The sequence below is a fragment of the Equus asinus genome, chromosome 15, assembly GCF_041296235.1.
Source record: "Equus asinus isolate D_3611 breed Donkey chromosome 15, EquAss-T2T_v2, whole genome shotgun sequence".
NCBI lineage: Eukaryota > Metazoa > Chordata > Mammalia > Perissodactyla > Equidae > Equus > Equus asinus.
Window position 1 is genome coordinate 41,185,322 of NC_091804.1, and position 17,442 is coordinate 41,202,763.

The following is a 17,442-nucleotide window of genomic DNA, read 5'->3' on the forward strand; positions in this document are numbered from 1 at the left end:
AGGGCTGAGGGCTACTTCTTAGGTAGTGCCTTTTACATGCCAGGCACCAGTCTAAGGGCTTTCCTTAGACCAACTTATTCAAGCCTCTCATCGGCTTTCTGAGTTAGGCACTGTTATTGTGTCTTTTTTGTAGCTGAGGGAGCTGAGACACAGAAGTGAAGTAATTTGCCCTAGGTAACACCGCCACGGTAGCGGAGCTGGAGTTTGAACTCAGGTGGTCTGGGTCTAGAGTCTGAGTTCTTTACCACTGTACCGTACCGTCTCAGTAAACTGTTGGCTCTCATAATTAATCTCATTCCACGTGATGCCTTAAAAATATACTGCTAGGGGCCAGGCGGTGGCATAGTGGTTAAGGTTGTGCACTCTGCTTCAGCGGCCTGGGGTTCACGGTTTCGGATCCTGGGCCACGGGCCTAGCACCACTCCGCAAGGCAAGCTTTGGCGGAGTCCCACATAAAGTGGAGGAAGATTGGCAACAGATGTTAGTTCGGGGCCGGTCTTCCTCACACACACAACTATATATATATATATATATATACACACTGCTAAAGTGGAACCTCTCAGGAAAAATTTCCTCTAGAGAAAACAGGTGGTTTGTGGAGGGTAGAACTAACGAATTTTTCGAGGTCAACAATTGCCATATCACAGATGTCAGGAAAAGCCCATTTTACTTTATAAAAAATATCTACTAGCCATTGAGGAGCATTGCCACCTAGTGGCAGGCTGAGTCATGACATGACAGCGTTGACCGCCCTTTTGGAATTTGCTGTGGCTTCTGTTTTCTATCTGGGCTCCTAAATTTACTTAAAAAAAAGAGAGATGTTTGCTATATTTTAGTCTCAAAGCCATTTCAGAGTCTGACATGAACGTATTTGGAATTGAGGTGTTGTATCTAAAGTTACAGTATTACAGTAGAAGCCGGGGACGTTTTGGCTTGTTAACACCTCTTAAAGGAGATTGTATGAATTTCCCAGCTTGCCTTGCTAAGCGCTTTACTTTTAGTCATAAAGATGAAATGCTTAATTTGTTAAACATATACAGAATCAAAAGGAGGGCCATTCAGTATACTAATATTGCTTGCAGTTATTAAAATCAATTTTTATCTGTTTAAACAGGTCGTAAGAAACTAAAATCTGCAATAAAGGACGAACTTCCTCCCTTCTGTAATATGCTCAAAATTCTGATCAGGAATCAGAGCAAACCCGGAGAGAGAGGAGCACTTAAAAGGCAGAAATAAAGTTTCAGCCTGACCCGCATTTGTGTTCTAGTCAAGGTTGATCAACCTTTAAATGATGCAGCGTTTTTCATTAACTCACACCCAACCTGGATCAAATAACATTCTTCCCCAGATTCATACCGAGGCATTTTCTAGAATCGCAGACTCATTGCTGTCCCCTGACTGCTCCCAACTATATGTAACTGAGGAAATTAACTAATTTATTACACCTTTGTTTCTCTTCTTCTTTCTTATCCTTGCTCTTTTCTCTACTCCCATTTTGTGATATCACAGAGTTCAAAGAGATCGCGCGTTAGAAGCCAACATAACACTGCCTCAAACCTTTGGCTCTTGTAACGTAAGTGTAAACTCCTTGCCTTATGAGAGAAATACCATTTTATGAGTCTAAAAATTAATTTACTTTATTAATTTAAAAATTAATGAGTACTACTGCATAATTTTGTAGTAAGTAAAGTCATGGACACCTATATAAGATTCCCTCTCTCCCTCCTTCTCAATGTCCTGAGAACACCCGTGTTGAGAGCTTGATATATATGGGTCTATACTGTTGTCCGGGCTCATATAAAGATACACAAACAAACATACGTGTGCGTAACCTCCCTGTGCCTTGGGATCATCATCTGTAAAGTGGGGAATAATAATACAGATCTCCAATCTCTTCCATAATTCTGAACCTCAGAAGGCTCTGAAAACCAAAAGTTTCTTCATTACTCAGCTAGTAGCAAAGCCTGACATGAGGCTCTTTATAGTCATTATTTGTCCCATTTAGCATGAGTATTCAAATGTTTTGATGCAGAAATATCACTGTCTTCTGTTAAAAGGTGTTGTTCCAGACCTTACTATGGGTGTTAAGTAATCCATGGTGTATCCTTCGGGGGAAACGGCCTCTAAGATGGCGCCCAATGATCTCCTCCTCCTGGTCATGCCCTTGGGTAAACTCTCCCCTTGAATGTGGGGTGGACTTATTGACTGACTTCTAACAAACAGAATACAAAAGAGGTGATGGAACGCCCCTTCTGAGATGAGATTAGATGGGATGTCACTTCTGTCTTGGGGGCTCTCTCTCATTCTCTCTTGGGTGACCTGCCCTGGGGGAAGTTGGCTGCCATGTTGTGAAGTAAGTTGATGGAAAAGTCCAACTGGTGAGGAAGTGAGGTGAGCCACAACTGTGTGTGTGGATGCAAGCAGATCCTTCTCCTCCAGTCAAGCCTTCAGATGAGACCACAGCCTTGGCCAACATCCAGATTTTAACCAAGAGGCAGAGGCACCAGCAAGAGCCAGTAAGCCATACTCTGATTCCTAACCCTTACACACTGTGAGATAATAAATATTTTCTGATTTAAAGCCACTGTTTTGCATTTTTTGTCACAAAGCCATAGATAACTAATACAGCACCATATTTCTTTCTAAAATTTAAAGGAATCTGATTTCCAAAACACTTGCAGTCCCAAAAGATTCAGATAAAAATAAAGCCTGTGAGAGATAGTGGACCTGTAGTACCTACTTCACAGATTTTTTAATGATAGTTAAATGAAGTAATACTGTAAAGTTCTTAGCATCATGCCTGGCACATCGAAATGGTCAATAAATAACAGTTACTGTTAATCCTGCCAAGATTGTTTTCCTATTTATTTGTTAAATGAGATTATACCACTATTTCAGCTGTCGCTATTATTGCTTTTACCAGCACATTATTCTGCAGCTTGCTTTTTTTTTTTTTTTTTCCATTTACCAATATTTTACACAGAGTGTTTCAGGTCAATATACACAGATTAAAGTCATTTTTTTAATCAACTAAATTCTCTGCTGCTCGACATTTATGTAGCTTCCAGCTACTTTTTTCTTTGTTTTGGTCACTCCAGACAATGCTTGAAAAAACATCTTGAGAATATTTTCAACTCAGCTGAGTCGTCAGAATCCAACTTTTTAAAAAGTCAGATTTACAGAAGTATAATTTCCATACAGTAAAATTCAGCTTTTTAAGTGTACGATTCTCTGTGTTTGGACAAATGTACACAGTCGTGTAACTACCACCGTAATCAAGCTATGTAACAATTCCATCATTTCGCCAAACAAATTCAATTTTGCCTAATATCTTTTGTTTAAAAAAGTAGCAACTAAAAAATAATCTCAGTGCAACTTTTCAGGCTATAACCACGTAAATTACCCTCCCCCATTCCAACGCTAAAAGAAAAAATCCAGCCAAACTGGAATGGCTCTTCAATTACTCTCAAGTTTTTCAACCTTTGCCAAAAGTGTTTGAGCTTAATTAAGTTAAAATCTTTCAAAGGGAGCCCAGTTGTAATAATTTGTTTATAACATCATGGATGTTCACGTTTATAGAAACCCTGTTATCATCCTTGGGATAATGGATAAAGTAAACTAACTTTGTGTTGGGAAAAATACAAGAAATTAAAGAAGTACTTGAGGTGAACTGCCTTATTAATAGCAGAAGGCTATTTGAGCAGAAGGCTATTTGAGCTTCCTTGAGCCAGAGGGCCAGTGGGGTAGAAACAGAAAGTCGGTAGGGGGATAGTGGGAATTGCTTAGATATTATGGATACAGTTTATTAAAAAGATAGCTTTAAAAAAATGCGCTTAATATTCCTCTTTCTGGTCTCAGTGCGAACTCTGCCGGTTTCTGCAAAAGGCTGACATGGCCTTGAGAAAGTGAATTTAGCAAACGGGGCAAAGCACTCTTTCTTTATTTGGTGAAAAGTAACTGGGGAAGGATTTTCCTTCTGTGCTGGTGGGCATCCCAAGCTGGAGAAAATTCAGTGCCCCTTTTCCAATTCTTCCTATCGAAAGATTCTTCTTTGCTTTGAACAGTAGGAATATATTTAATCTAATTGTATTTAAAAATCTGAGTTTCAGGCTCCCCCATCTGTCCTGCTATTTCCTCCCTTCCTGGGCTCAGTTTTGTTTTCTTTTGACAAATCGTCAGCATTATAAAATGGTAGCTGTATTAACAGCAGCTAAAGAATAGCTGGAGTGCTTGGAGTATTCTGGGCTGGCATGAGTTAGAATTTGCGTTAAGATATCAGCAATGAGGTATTGTAGACAGAGCAGGAGTTTTTTTGCTAGAAACCTAGGTGTGGATACCAACTCTTTACTTGCCTCCTCTGTAACTCAGTTTTCACATCTGTAAAATGGGACTCATATTCGCTTCACAGGATTATTGGAAGTATCAAGAGAATTGAAGCATGTGAAAGGATTTCGAAACCACAAAGCACAGGATAAATGATAGACGAGACGCTTGCAGGATTTAAGTTGTAGGCCTCCGATTGGATCCTGGGTCTGCCCCTCACTAGTTACTCAGCCTTGCCAAGTTCCTGTTCTTTATAGGTTGTTGCGGCTTTATCGGAGTTAATGTATATTAAAGTGCTCCAGAGATCCTAAAGCAGAGGTTGGAAAACTTTTCCTGAAAAGGGTCAGAGAGTCAGTGTTTGAGGCTTTGCAGGTCCGGTGGTCTCTGTTTCAGCTGTGTGACTCTGCCCTTAGTGAGCAAAAGCAGCCACAGAAAATACACAGATGAGCGGGTGTGGCTGTGTTCCAGTAAGACTTTGGAAAAACAGGTGGCAGGCCAGATCCGACCCACTGGCCATAGCCTGCTGGCTGCTGTTCTAAAGCAGATGATGTGGTTTGGTTGAATTCTAAGTGGTTTGAACACTGTCTGTAGTGACCATTCATTTATTTCGCCCCTCAGGTTGCTAGAGGGAAATGGGGCGGTGTTAGAGGTTAGCTGAACGTGATCTCAGGTGGGAGTGTGGGAGGAAATGTGAACCGTTCCATAAATGCTATGAGGGCGTTGAAGGAAAAAATTAACTGGATCCGTACCTCGAATTTGGGAATCAAGAGAAATTACAAATGATTTAAACATTTAAACGTCAAAAAAAAAAAAAAAAAGAAGAAGAAAAGAAAAGAAACCATAAAGCATGAGAAGCAGCTATGAGATAATTGTTCTGCAACCTTGGCCTGGGAGTAGAGCTTTTTAATCCAGAAACCATAAAGGAAAAAGATTGATAAATTTAAGCATATTACCAAAATAGGCATGATGAAAAATACCAAAAGCAAAGTAAAATGTTAACTGACAATCTGGGGAAGACTAGAACGTGTAACAGACCAAAAGTTAACCTCCTAGGACATAAAGAAGTTGATACGAAAATGGCCAACAACCTAGGAGGAAAATGGTTAAAAGGTATTTCACAGAACAAAGAACACCCCAAAGGAAAAGTCAAGAGAACAGACGCTAACAGAAGCTCCGTCCGAGCTGGTGGAGCTGCTGAATGATTTGACTTTGGAAGTACCTACCTCCCGACTTACTGTTATTTGAGATAAAAATGCACATTATCTAAGCAATTTTGATTCTGCCACTCTATTTTACTGCCAAAAAAATGCTACTGATCCAGATATTCATGGTCAGAAAGTCCTTTCCCCCATATTAGGAGATTAGGTAAGATCCTCTGTAACTTAGATCCCAACCCACCCCCAGACAGAAAGGAGAGAATCCTGAGGTGGCCGAGCTTAAACCCTGAATGTCAGATAATCACTAATTTGAATGAATTTTCTTAGAAGGAATGCATTGGTTATCTATTGTGGCATAACGAATGACCCCAAGAGTTAGCGGCTTAAAACAAACACATTTCTTATCTCTCCTGGTTTCTGAGGGTCAGGAATGGAGGAGTGGCTTAGCTGGATGGTTCTGGCTCAGAGATTCTCAGGAAATTGTAGTCAAGATGTTGGCCAGGGCTGTGGTCATCTGACAATGTGACCGGGGCTAGAGAAACTGCTTCCAAGATGGCTCTCTCCCATGGCTGTTGGCTGGAGGCTTCAGTTTCTAGAACATGGAGCCTCCCCACCCCCAGAGGCTCCTTGAGTGTCCTCACAGCGTGGTGTCTGGCTCCCCATAGAGCAAGTAATCCAAGAGAGAGCAAAGCAGAAACTGCAATGCATTTTAGGACCTAGTCTCAGAAGTCATACATGTCTTCATTTCGACAATATCCTATAGGGTACACGGGTCAGCCCTATTCAGTGTGCTAGAAAAGCTGGTGAACACAAGCAGGCAAGGGTCACTGGAAGCCATCTTGGCAGCTGCATGCCACAAGTGACTAGATTAAGATTTTCTCTTATTGCTCAGTTCAGTTATAGGAAAATAAAGAAAATTACATCTAGATCTGTGACGGTAAAATCCACACAATAAATTTTTCTCAATAGGCTTGTGATAGGAGCTGGGTACAGACAGTTAGAAAGTGAGTGTATCTTCTAATGAGATCCTACTGTGAAATTTCCTGAAGTTTTCGTTGTGATTGGATTCATGTGTTTTGCCAGGTAAGAAGGGATAAATTTTGCATCCTATTTATACATTTTTGGAGCTTACTTTGTCAGGCTATCTCACTATCTTATACATGTGGACCTTAGAATGTACAAGCAAAGTCAGAACTCCCCTCTTCCCTTTCTCTCAGACTCATAATTTCTGGCATCACTTCTACAAATAAATGATTGATCAATTAACTCCTGAAATTCCAACTTTGTAGAGCGGGGCCCAGGTAATTTGATCTCGAGAAATTTTCAGCCCAGGTGTTACTGTCACCCAGCGCAGTTGTAGGAAATCTCAAGGATGCTCTGTGAATCGTCTAGATTTAAGCAGTGAGCATCATGGTGAACTCGACGGAGAGAATTAATTGCAAAATGTGCCCCCAAGTAGCTAAGTAAATTAACTTGCTATATGGGATTATAGGTGTTAAACCAATTAAATTTTAGAGAGCATCTGTCAAAAATAATGATTTTTGTTTTTAGAGTAGTTAATATTAAGACATTTCTAAAAGTAGATAAACAGCAGGACCAATAGTCTATTGAGACGGGTTCTAAATTGTGCCAAGAAATTTATCATCAAACGGTTAGAAGACCCTTTTCCTCGTTTGTATTGTGGCATCTACTCAAATATTTATTGAGGATTCACATGTGCCAGGAACTACACACACGAGTGTGCAGGCAGACAACCCCAAGATGTCTGTACGTAATCAGAATAATTAGAACCAAATTTATCTTAAAATAAGAGGGGGGCAGGAGTATGGAAGGAAATTTTAACAAAGCTGCTTTTTTTTTTAAAAAAAAAACTTAACATTATTTGATTCTCCATGAGACCATTCCTGATAATCCTTTTTATTACCTTCTGGGGGAATATATGCATCCATCTATCCATCCATCTATACATACATACATGTGTGTGTGTTTGTGGTGCTTTTTTTTTTCAGATTACTGTGAGCATGCACTAGTTTTATGAAAAATTCGGAAAACAGAAAAAAATAGAAAGAATACAATATTTACCCGTAATATCATCATATAGCCTTTCCTAATATTTTATTCCTACCCAGGTGTTTTTCTATCTTCATAGAAATGCATGAAATTAAATGAAATTGGAATCATACTAAATTTTTTTATTTTGTGAGCTGTTTTTAAAATCTAGCAAATTATCCACGATAATTTCCCAATGTCATTGAAGAGACTTAGAATATTTTAAATGTTCTCATTAACTAATTTTGTTGATTGTTGGCAGGTTCTAACTATTATAAGTAATGCTGCAATAAACATCCTTGTAAATAATCTTTGTGTGTTGGACACACACAAGTTTCTAGGAGTGGATATAAATATTTTAATATATTTTAAGGAAAGTTATACCTAATTATGGTTCCAATTTATACTTCCACTAGTAAAGCATGAATACTTGTCTTATGGTGGCACCCTCAACAGTAATAAATATCATCTGTTTTGTTTGCATTTGCTAATTTTATTCACATTCTTTTATTTTGCAATTATTGACTATAGATAAAATTGAACTTTTTTTTGTTGTTGTTTAGGAAGATTAGCCCTGAGCTAACATCAGCTGCCAATCCTCCTCTTTTTGCTGAGGAAGACTGGCCCTAGCTAACATCTGTGCCCATCTTCCTCTACTTTACATGTGGGACGCCTGCCACAGCATGGATCGACATGGGGTGCGTAGGTCTGCACCTGGGATCCGAACTGGCGAACCCGGGACTGCCAAAGAGGAATGTGTGAACTTAGCCACTGCGCCACCGGGCTGGCCCCAAATCAAACTTTTTTCATGTTCATTTGCCACATGTACTTTTCTTTTATGAATTGTCCATTCATATTCTTTGCTCACTTTCCAAAGGGAGGCATTCTTTTTCTTGTTGATGATAAGTAAGAGTATGCTTTTTATTAAGATCACAGCCTTTCTTACATATATTGCAATGCCATTTAATACCTAGAAGTTTGCCTTTTATTTTTACTTATGGTATTTTTGACATGAGTAAGTTCAATTAATTAAATCACATTATTACAAATTAAAAAATAAATAAAAATTAAATAAATTAAAAGTTAAAACCACCTCAAATTTGTCTTACTGAATGGATTTAACTTGGAATTGCCTCCTCCCGCCAGTTTGCTCAGACATATTTATTGGATAGTTTATAATTTCACGCTGGTTTCAATGTTGCCTAATTGTACACTAAAATCTTCTATATGCTACGGTTGTTCATGGGGTGCCCACTCAGATCCGATAACTGTCACCTCGTATTAGTCTTTGTGCTCACTCACTAGCCTTCCATTTCAAGAATGTCCAGCCTTTGCTCATTGCCTTCACTATTTTTATAGGGCTCAGAGATGTCTTGAAATCAAACCAGGAAAGAGGGACTTGATTAGGAGCATGAATGTGGCCTGGAGTTGGAGCTGAATAGGTCTTGGCCACTCCCCCGGGCTCACCGTCGGTCTCTTGGCAGAACGGCTAGAACTTCCTCTACCTATGGCCGTCCACTCATCAGTGTTGACCTCCTGTCAGCTTATACCAGCATCCAGTGTGAGGTCTCTTTTGACCTATATGGGACTGAAGATCTGACGGCAGCAGACGGATGAGGAGTTTATTACACCCAGGAAGGAAATGATGGTGCCGTGGACGAGGGTGGTAGCCGCAGGGAAAAGCGCTGGCCAAATGTGAGATGTATTTTGAAGATTTCAGATGTGAGATATATCCTGGAAAGACTTCCTGAGATACAGGGAATGAAGGATGAGGGAAAGAGACGAATCAAGATTTTTAAAAAAAATTCTAAAATAATGCCTACTCACTGTCAAAAATCTGAAAATATAATAAAAGCATAAAAATAAAAAAGTCTCTAATCTCCTTATGAATGTTTTGGTGTATTTTCTCTCAAGCTTTGACATATCGATGAAAATAAGGTTAACTTTCTGACTCTTGGTCTGGATTGACTGAAACCAGATTTGGAGGGTGGATTTAGGATGACATCCTGTAACATCAGGGGCATGTACCATTTACAAAATCCGCTTTTGAAGGACAACTTGACAAAGCTGATGATCTTTGTTTAGGAGAGTTGAAACTAAGGTAGAAGGTGCAGCTGAGTGGGCACTAGGAGAGAGACGTATTTATTCAGATGCTGTGGATGCAGGAAACAAGTGGTTTCGAATGTGGGTCCCTGGCTGAAGGTCTCGGTTGTACACACTCCTGTGCCCTGTGTTGATTATTTTGATGACATTTTCTCACATGGGCCATGATAGAATGCTCACAGGTGACCTGCAGCCGAGATTTCTTAATTTAATGCTGTTTGTCTAACGCTGGTGAGGTTAAGTAATTTACTTATATCTCTCTATCTCTATAAATCTATTTCCATTTTTATTTCAATATCGAGACAGCCATTTGTGTGTGTGCATGTGTGTGTTAAAGCTGGCATTTTCATCAACGTTATATCACAAACATTTTCTGATTATTGCTAGCACATTCTCAACATTTATTCTGTAACTGGTCAACTTACTGAACTTTCATTTCTAATTGTTTTTCCATTGATCCTCTTGAGTTTTCCAGAAAATGGTCATATAATTGGCCAATACTTTTGTCTTCTCCTTTCTGATAATTGTACTTAGAATTATCTTCTAGTCTAACTTTATTAGCCAGATTTAAAAAAAATGTTTAATAATATCGGCAAGAAGAGAACCTGTTTCTATTTTTCTGTCCTGCTTGCAGTTTTGGTGGGATGGCTGTTGGCGTTTTTAAAGTATGATCTTGTTTGTTGATTTGAGATAGATACTCTTCCTTATGTTTCAGAAGTTCACTTTTATCTCAAGTTTATTAAGAGTTTGTCATTATTGTTCATTCAGAAGTTAATCTTGAATTTTATCCAATGTCTCTTCATATTAAAATGATAGAGATTACGATGTTTTCTGGCTCATATCTGTATTTTAAATTTTATTTTGAGCTCCAATAATAATGCTTTTAGGAAAACAATGTTTTATTTTAAATACATAAATTTGTTTATAAAATACTTCTTGGCTATCTTCTCCGCGATCTCAGACACTGGGGTGAGTGTCTGAGATACAACAGCAAACCAAGCAGCGGTGTCTCTTTCTCTAATGGATTTAATAACCTAGCGTGGAAAACAGAAAAAAAGAGTGATTTTGCAGTTTGCTGCTTTCTTGGACGTGATTCCAGGTGGCCAACATTCTTTTTAGAAGAATAGAGCTCTAATTTCAGAATGGAAGACAGTGGGATGAGAAGATATAACACAGAGGATCTTGCTTTTAAAGCAAGTGTTTTTAGAAATAGACTTGCCTTATGACAGAAAAGACATTTAAATCTGAATATGTTCAGAGATATATTTATGACCCCAGGAAACGCAATACCGTCCAAAGTTCATTACTTCACTGATGGTCGAAGCACATTGATTTCAACCAAGTTAGCATTCCTGTTTTGATGGTTTGGCTAACTCTGTTTACGATCCTATTGAAAGCAGGCATGTCTCCAGAAAAAGAGGGTTCAGTATTTTTGATGCAAATGATTTTCTATTAGGAGATGACTCTTATCCGTAGACTCTGATATGATAGTTGGCTGGATATTACCTATATCCCCTTCTTTTGTACTAATAAAACTCTGAATTTCTTTTGGGAGGAAATATTCCTGAGTATAATACTTACATCCAAGACTTCCTTGAAGCAAAGAATGGCCAATTAACCTAGCTTTATCTAGTGAGATGTAAGCAGCAGGCTTTCTGGGAAAGGTTTTGCAAAAAGATTTAGATCTGACTGGCACGTTCTTTATGGTCCTTGCCCCCATTCTCTCCCTAGAACACAGACATGATACCTGGAGATTCAGCAGCCATATTGTGACCGTGAGGATAAAACATATACTCTAAGAATAAAGAAGCAAGGTGTAGAAACCTTGGTTCTTGCTGATATGCACAGGTAGCTGAAGCAGCTCAGAATCGTCTACCTCTGAATTTCTAGTTACCTGGAAAAAATAGATTTGTGTGTTGTTTGAGTTTTTTGTTACTTGCAGCCAAACACTTTTCTAATCAATATATAGGCATTAGTTAAAAAACAAAAGGAAGAAAATCCTGCCACAGGGTGGTGCTAATTGCATCAGGACAAACTTTGTTAACAAAACTGGCCATATGAAAGTGCATATTTTCAAAGTAGATGTCCCTGAAAACTCTTTGTAAGGTTTTGGGAGAATATTGGAAGAAGATATTGGGAGAGTATCTAGAATAGAAGGAGGCTTAGGGATCCATGCCATTGTTCTAAAACAAAAGTTCACCTCTAGCCTTTGGTGCTTAGCTGCTTTTCAATTACGGCCCAAGCTGAAGTGGCAGTATTACCATCATGCCTTGTCCTTAGCGCCTCATGAATAGACTTCTATTGCTGATCACACAAGCAGTTCACCTGTAAGGCCTAATAACCCCTTCAAAGGCTCATCTCATTTCAAAGGAACTGTTTTTTGCAATTCAGCTGATAAAAATACTCAGTGAACTGTAGACACGTCCTGCTGCTTCTGGTTTTCATCTCAAAAAAGCAGAAGACTGTGTCATATATGTTAGATTTAAAAACTCATTTGCGCGAGGAGAGTCTTTCTTTTAAAAGTTGCCTGTTATTAATTGTAGTTTTATTACTGATCCTTTAAGGAACACAAATGACTTGAATGATCTCCTCCAGGCACCTCAATGGATGGCGCACGCACTGGACGGGCTATTTGGGACGCCACAGGCAGAACCCTAGCTCTGGGCCTTGTGAATACAGCTAAGATGAAACCATCTATATGGAGCAAAATTCAACAGTCTATATTAGAGAAAAACCAAACCAAAACAAAAAATCCTGAGTGATTACTGAATCAGCTTCATAGAATTCTTAGCGATTGCCATTGGTTGCCAGGGTCGAGGAAACCAAATGTCTTAATTCTACTTTCCATGAAGAGGAAAGAAAGCAGTCTGCACAGTCCCTGGCTACATGGCCCCTCCATATGAATCAGTAACACGCTTTTGGGATAGGATATCCACTGGCAAAAAATTTCTCAGCTGGACATCTGTTTCAGCCAAATAAAGCCGTTTCTTATAAACAAAATGTAACCGTGGCCGTGAGACTCTCCTTATCAATTCCTTATCTTTCTGTGGGCACAGACAGGATAATTTTTAAGAGAAGGATGAGAGAGATCCAGATGTTTTTTCTCCAGATTAGTGTCTTATAAAAATGTATTTTCGGGATGTTTAGATTATTAGCAAATCACAACAGAACTAAAGGTCTCTCAGCTCATCACAAGGGCCAGAGCTTCAGGGTGATACTGAGCATTTCTCAAGGCTGTTGGAGAGAGCCATGCAATGAAAATAAAAGTTTGCAAAGTAAGAAAGGGAATTCCTATTTATTGGGTACCTGCCCTATTAGAGGCAGTCTGTGAAGTGCTTTTAGATATTTATCTGCACAACCAACTGTGAGGAAGGTACTAGTGTCTCTCTTTTACTGACGGAGAAATGGAGGCTCAAGGTCATGATTAGTACACAGCTGAGCCCACATCCACGAGCAGGTGGATGGATTGCAGAATCTGCATTCTTCCTTCAAGCCGTGTTGGCTCAGTCTCCCTGTGGATGTCACAGCATAGCTGGGGATACGTGATACAAACACATGAAGAGTTAAAAAGGAATGCCTGATCAAGCATATGAGAATGCAGCATGTAGTTAATTGGCAAGTGAGAGTCAAGAACTGTGAGTTTGTTGTGAACCAGAGCACCCTGGAGAGGCCTGGCCTCTCTGTAGCACTTGGATAGGTTCAGAAGAATTCTAGACAGGCTGAAAGGCGTGAATCCTGTAGGTGATGAGGGCAAGGTGTGCTCCTTGCACTGTTAGTAGATCTGTTTGACTATGAAAAGTCTATGAAGGAAGCCTGTGGGTACACTTCAGGGGACCCTGAATTTTAGACTCTCTAGATCTTCATTTAGTAGGTCAGTTTTCTCTTACTGGGGTCAGTGGACTGCCCCTCCACTCCCTCTGCTCCCTTGGGGGTCCTAGCACTTATTGTTAGGGTTTGTGAAGTTCTCTATGAAAATTTACTTTTTATTTTCCAAGTTTTGATGATAATTAGAAGACATTATGAGCATATGGTGGCAAACCGACCCTGTAAGTATGTGTTACCTTATGATGGTCTTACCCAGTGGAGGCAGTGACGTCACAGCAGCTGAATGCACAAAGATCTCACAGTTGTTTGCATAGAGGAGAGTCATGGAAATTTGATTGGCAGACAGCATCCAGTAGGATGGACAGACCAGACAACCCCTACAGAGTCAGTGCCCTATCTGTGTAAGCAGATCCAATTATAGAACTTATCAACTCGAAACCCTTCAATATTGGACAGTGCAGCTGTTACCACCCAATGAGGAAACAATGTGCTCCTGAGCTGGATGCTGTCGGTGTCCTGCCCGCATCCTGTTGGTGCTCACTGCTCTTGTATGTGCCTAGGCATCCAGCTACAAGTGCCTCTGAGTCTGTGCCTAGGGGCTTTCTCTTGGCAGACATGTGTTTGGGGAGCAGACATCCACCGATGACAAATTGGAACTGGAGGATAATTCCCCCAGCTGCCTCACCTCTCGGTGGGCCGATTCTGAGGTTTCCAGTGGCACCGAGCACCACCACTTGCCTGCAGCAGTAACTTGCCTATCAATGCATGCTGTGTTGGCCTCCCTTTCTTCTCCATATCACTTCCCCACATTGCTTACCAGTGCTGACTAAGTTCACTTCCCAAATAAGCCCCTGTATCCAAATCTTTGTCTCAGGTTTGCTTTTGAGAGAACCTAGCCTGATCCCGATTCCAAAGCATTTGGAACAAGTATGCATTTGACGAAGATTCCCAGAACACACAGTGCTAACCTTCTCGTTAAGTGAGCAACGTAGTTCTGCAGAATCATCAATAAAGGCTGCAGTACAACTGGCACGCAAGGGTCATTCTTAGGCAGACTTTGGTTCTGATCATCTCGAATTAGAAATAAACAATCGCAGGGATTAATACAATTTTAGACAGTATGCTTGTGAGAATGGTTATTCCCTGCATTAGCGTTATTGAAGTCGAAAGACAGAAACAGATTAAATAAACAAACCTGAGGTTACATCCTTCCTCTATTAAACCAAATATCAGTGATTTTGTTCCAGCCAAATAACATCATCTGCCACATTAAATTAATGTTGGGAATTTAAATTTTATTGGTTTTGTAGTTGTGTTTGAAGATAATTTGAAAATTTATTCTGGATTTATGGTTTTATCAAAGCTGTCAGTATAAGTTTATAACTAGTTTTATGTTTATACGTATTGAAATGAAATTATAATGAATTTTTTAAATTACATTGAGGGTCCGTGGGACTATATATACACATATGTATACATATATATATATATACATTTTTCTTCCTTTATAAAGGAAAAGACTCAAGCCTAAAGGAAAACCTCTTCAGGTGTTTGGGAGCCATTGGAAGGTTTTGATCAATAAGATGACCTCATGAAAATGGTGTTTCAAGACAAATTAATGGAAGATGAATGTAAGCAGAGAGCAGCAGCGCCTGGAATATAGTAGAGACACAATACTATTTGCTGAATAAACGAATCAAATAAAAGTAAACCAAGTTAGAATTCTGCTGTAGCAAATTATAAAGTGTATATATATATCTAATCTAGGTTACTAGAAGTAGAAAACAGAGACTTCAAACAACTTTTTGACTCTTTGTATATGGGACACGTATTAGTTCCAGTTATTTCCTGAGACGAGAGTTCATGTCTAAGTGATTTATTAGGGAGATGCTCCCAGGAGAAACCAGGGAAGGAGTGATTTCAGGCAAAGTCCCCGAGAAGGGAGAGAAAGCCTGACCCTGGAAAGGAACTCTGGAATGTCGGTTACACTCCAAGCTGATCTCAGTTTGAGCCAAGGGAGCTGGGCTTTCATACTACCGTATTAGCAGGCATTGGCTAAGGGCTCCCACGTGGGGTGTAATCTTTCAGTGCGTCCAGATTCCTGGAGTCAGAGAGCAGTCTTCCAAGAGAGTCGCAGGTGACAGCCTAGAAGCTAAAGCACCCGGGAGCCAGGGGACAAGTGCACAGAAATGATGAAGGGGCCCAAGGGCACCTGTGTGGAGGGCTGACACTGTCCCTGACCAAAAATAAGGCATCGAGGTGCCCTGAGTGCTCTGATCTGTGATTGATAGAGAAAAGGGATTTGGGAGGCTCCTGGGAAGCAGAGGATCAGTCATAACCATCGGACTTTTAGAAAAACTGAGGCACTCTGAATGTGTCTCCTTGCCCTCTGCTCTGTCCCAAGCCGCCATCGTTTCTCAGCTGGATCACAGCCTCACCAATTTACTTTCTTTTGCACAAATGTACCGTGTGTTTATTTACACCCCTGTGCCACTCTGGTCCCTCCCTGAGAGATGGCTTTTTCACCCTTTTCCATCGTTTTCATCCTTCAACACTGATTTCACGTGTTACCTCTTCTGTGAAGTCCAAGCCAGAGTTAGTCAACACCTCCCTTGTCTTCCCACAGCCCTTGGATCTCACTGTTAGCTGAACTCTTAGTTTTCCACACTATTCATGTCTGTCTTTTCTGGAAAGAGGAGACCATGTCTTATTCTTGTATCGCTGTGCCGATCAATGATCAGGACTCTGCTTTCAACTGTGATCCTCAAACTTCATTAACTAACCCACGGGGCGAAATGTATTTCACACCACGATCTACTACATAACATTACTAACACACACACACACACACACACACGTTGAAACAAAAGTTTCACAGAACAAAATTTGCTATGACAGAATGCCATGCACTCTGCTATTTTCTATCCTGTTCTATTCTATTCCTCATTAAACATGTTCTGGCCAAAGCTCACCAAGTTGATTTACCTACTAAGGAGTCATGACTCTCAGTTTGCAAAACTCAACTTAGCATAAGCTTGAGAACTATTTGTTGATTTGAATTGCAAAACATTGGCTTATTTTGAAGCAAACCTCAGACATCAAGTAATTTTATCCATAAATACTTCGGTAGGCATTTCTAAAACATGAAAACTCTTTATTTTTTTACACGTAAAAATATAATTTCACACCTAAAATATATGATAATTTCTTGATATTATCAAGGATCCAGCTAGAGTTTAATTCCCTCAGTTGTCTCAAATGTTTTTCAAAATATTGTATCTGATTAATATTGCTCTTAAATTTCTTTTAATCTGTTAGTCATTCCTCTTTCTTTCTTTCACTTTCACAGCAAAATTTTAGGTCTCTTATAACATGGGTTTGCTGTATTATTTGAGTATATTAAAATCTGCTAGACAAGGCAAATGGGATGGATGACACTCTTAAGAAATTTTAAGCATTGATGGTAAGTAAGCTGGTGGCTTATAAAGTACAGGGAGCCCCACAGACTGTAATAAGAATAAGTAATGAGTAAGGAAGAGTCTTGTGGGACATAGGTGGAATTCATGAGATATGCTAAGTATAGAGAGCAACTTGGTAACCTATAAGAATGGTTAAAAATAGAATAGGTGGAATGTTTGACGGAACAAATGAGTCTTACTTATAGACGAAAAGAGACGGAAAGAGGGGCTGGCCCAGTGGCTGAGTGGTTAAGTTCGTGTGCTCTGCTTTGGCGGCCCAGGGTTCACAGTCTGGGATCCTGGGTGTGGACCTAGCACTGCTCGTCAAGCCACGCTGTGGCAGTGTCCCACATAAAATAGAGGAACATTGGCAAAGATGTTAACTCAGTGACAATCTTCCTCAAGCAAAAGGATGAAGATTGGCAACAGGTGTTAGCTCAGGGCCAATCTTCCTCACACACACACACATGCAAAAAGAGATGGAAAGATCAACTCATAGTGAACGATCTTGACATGTTTGGGCTGAC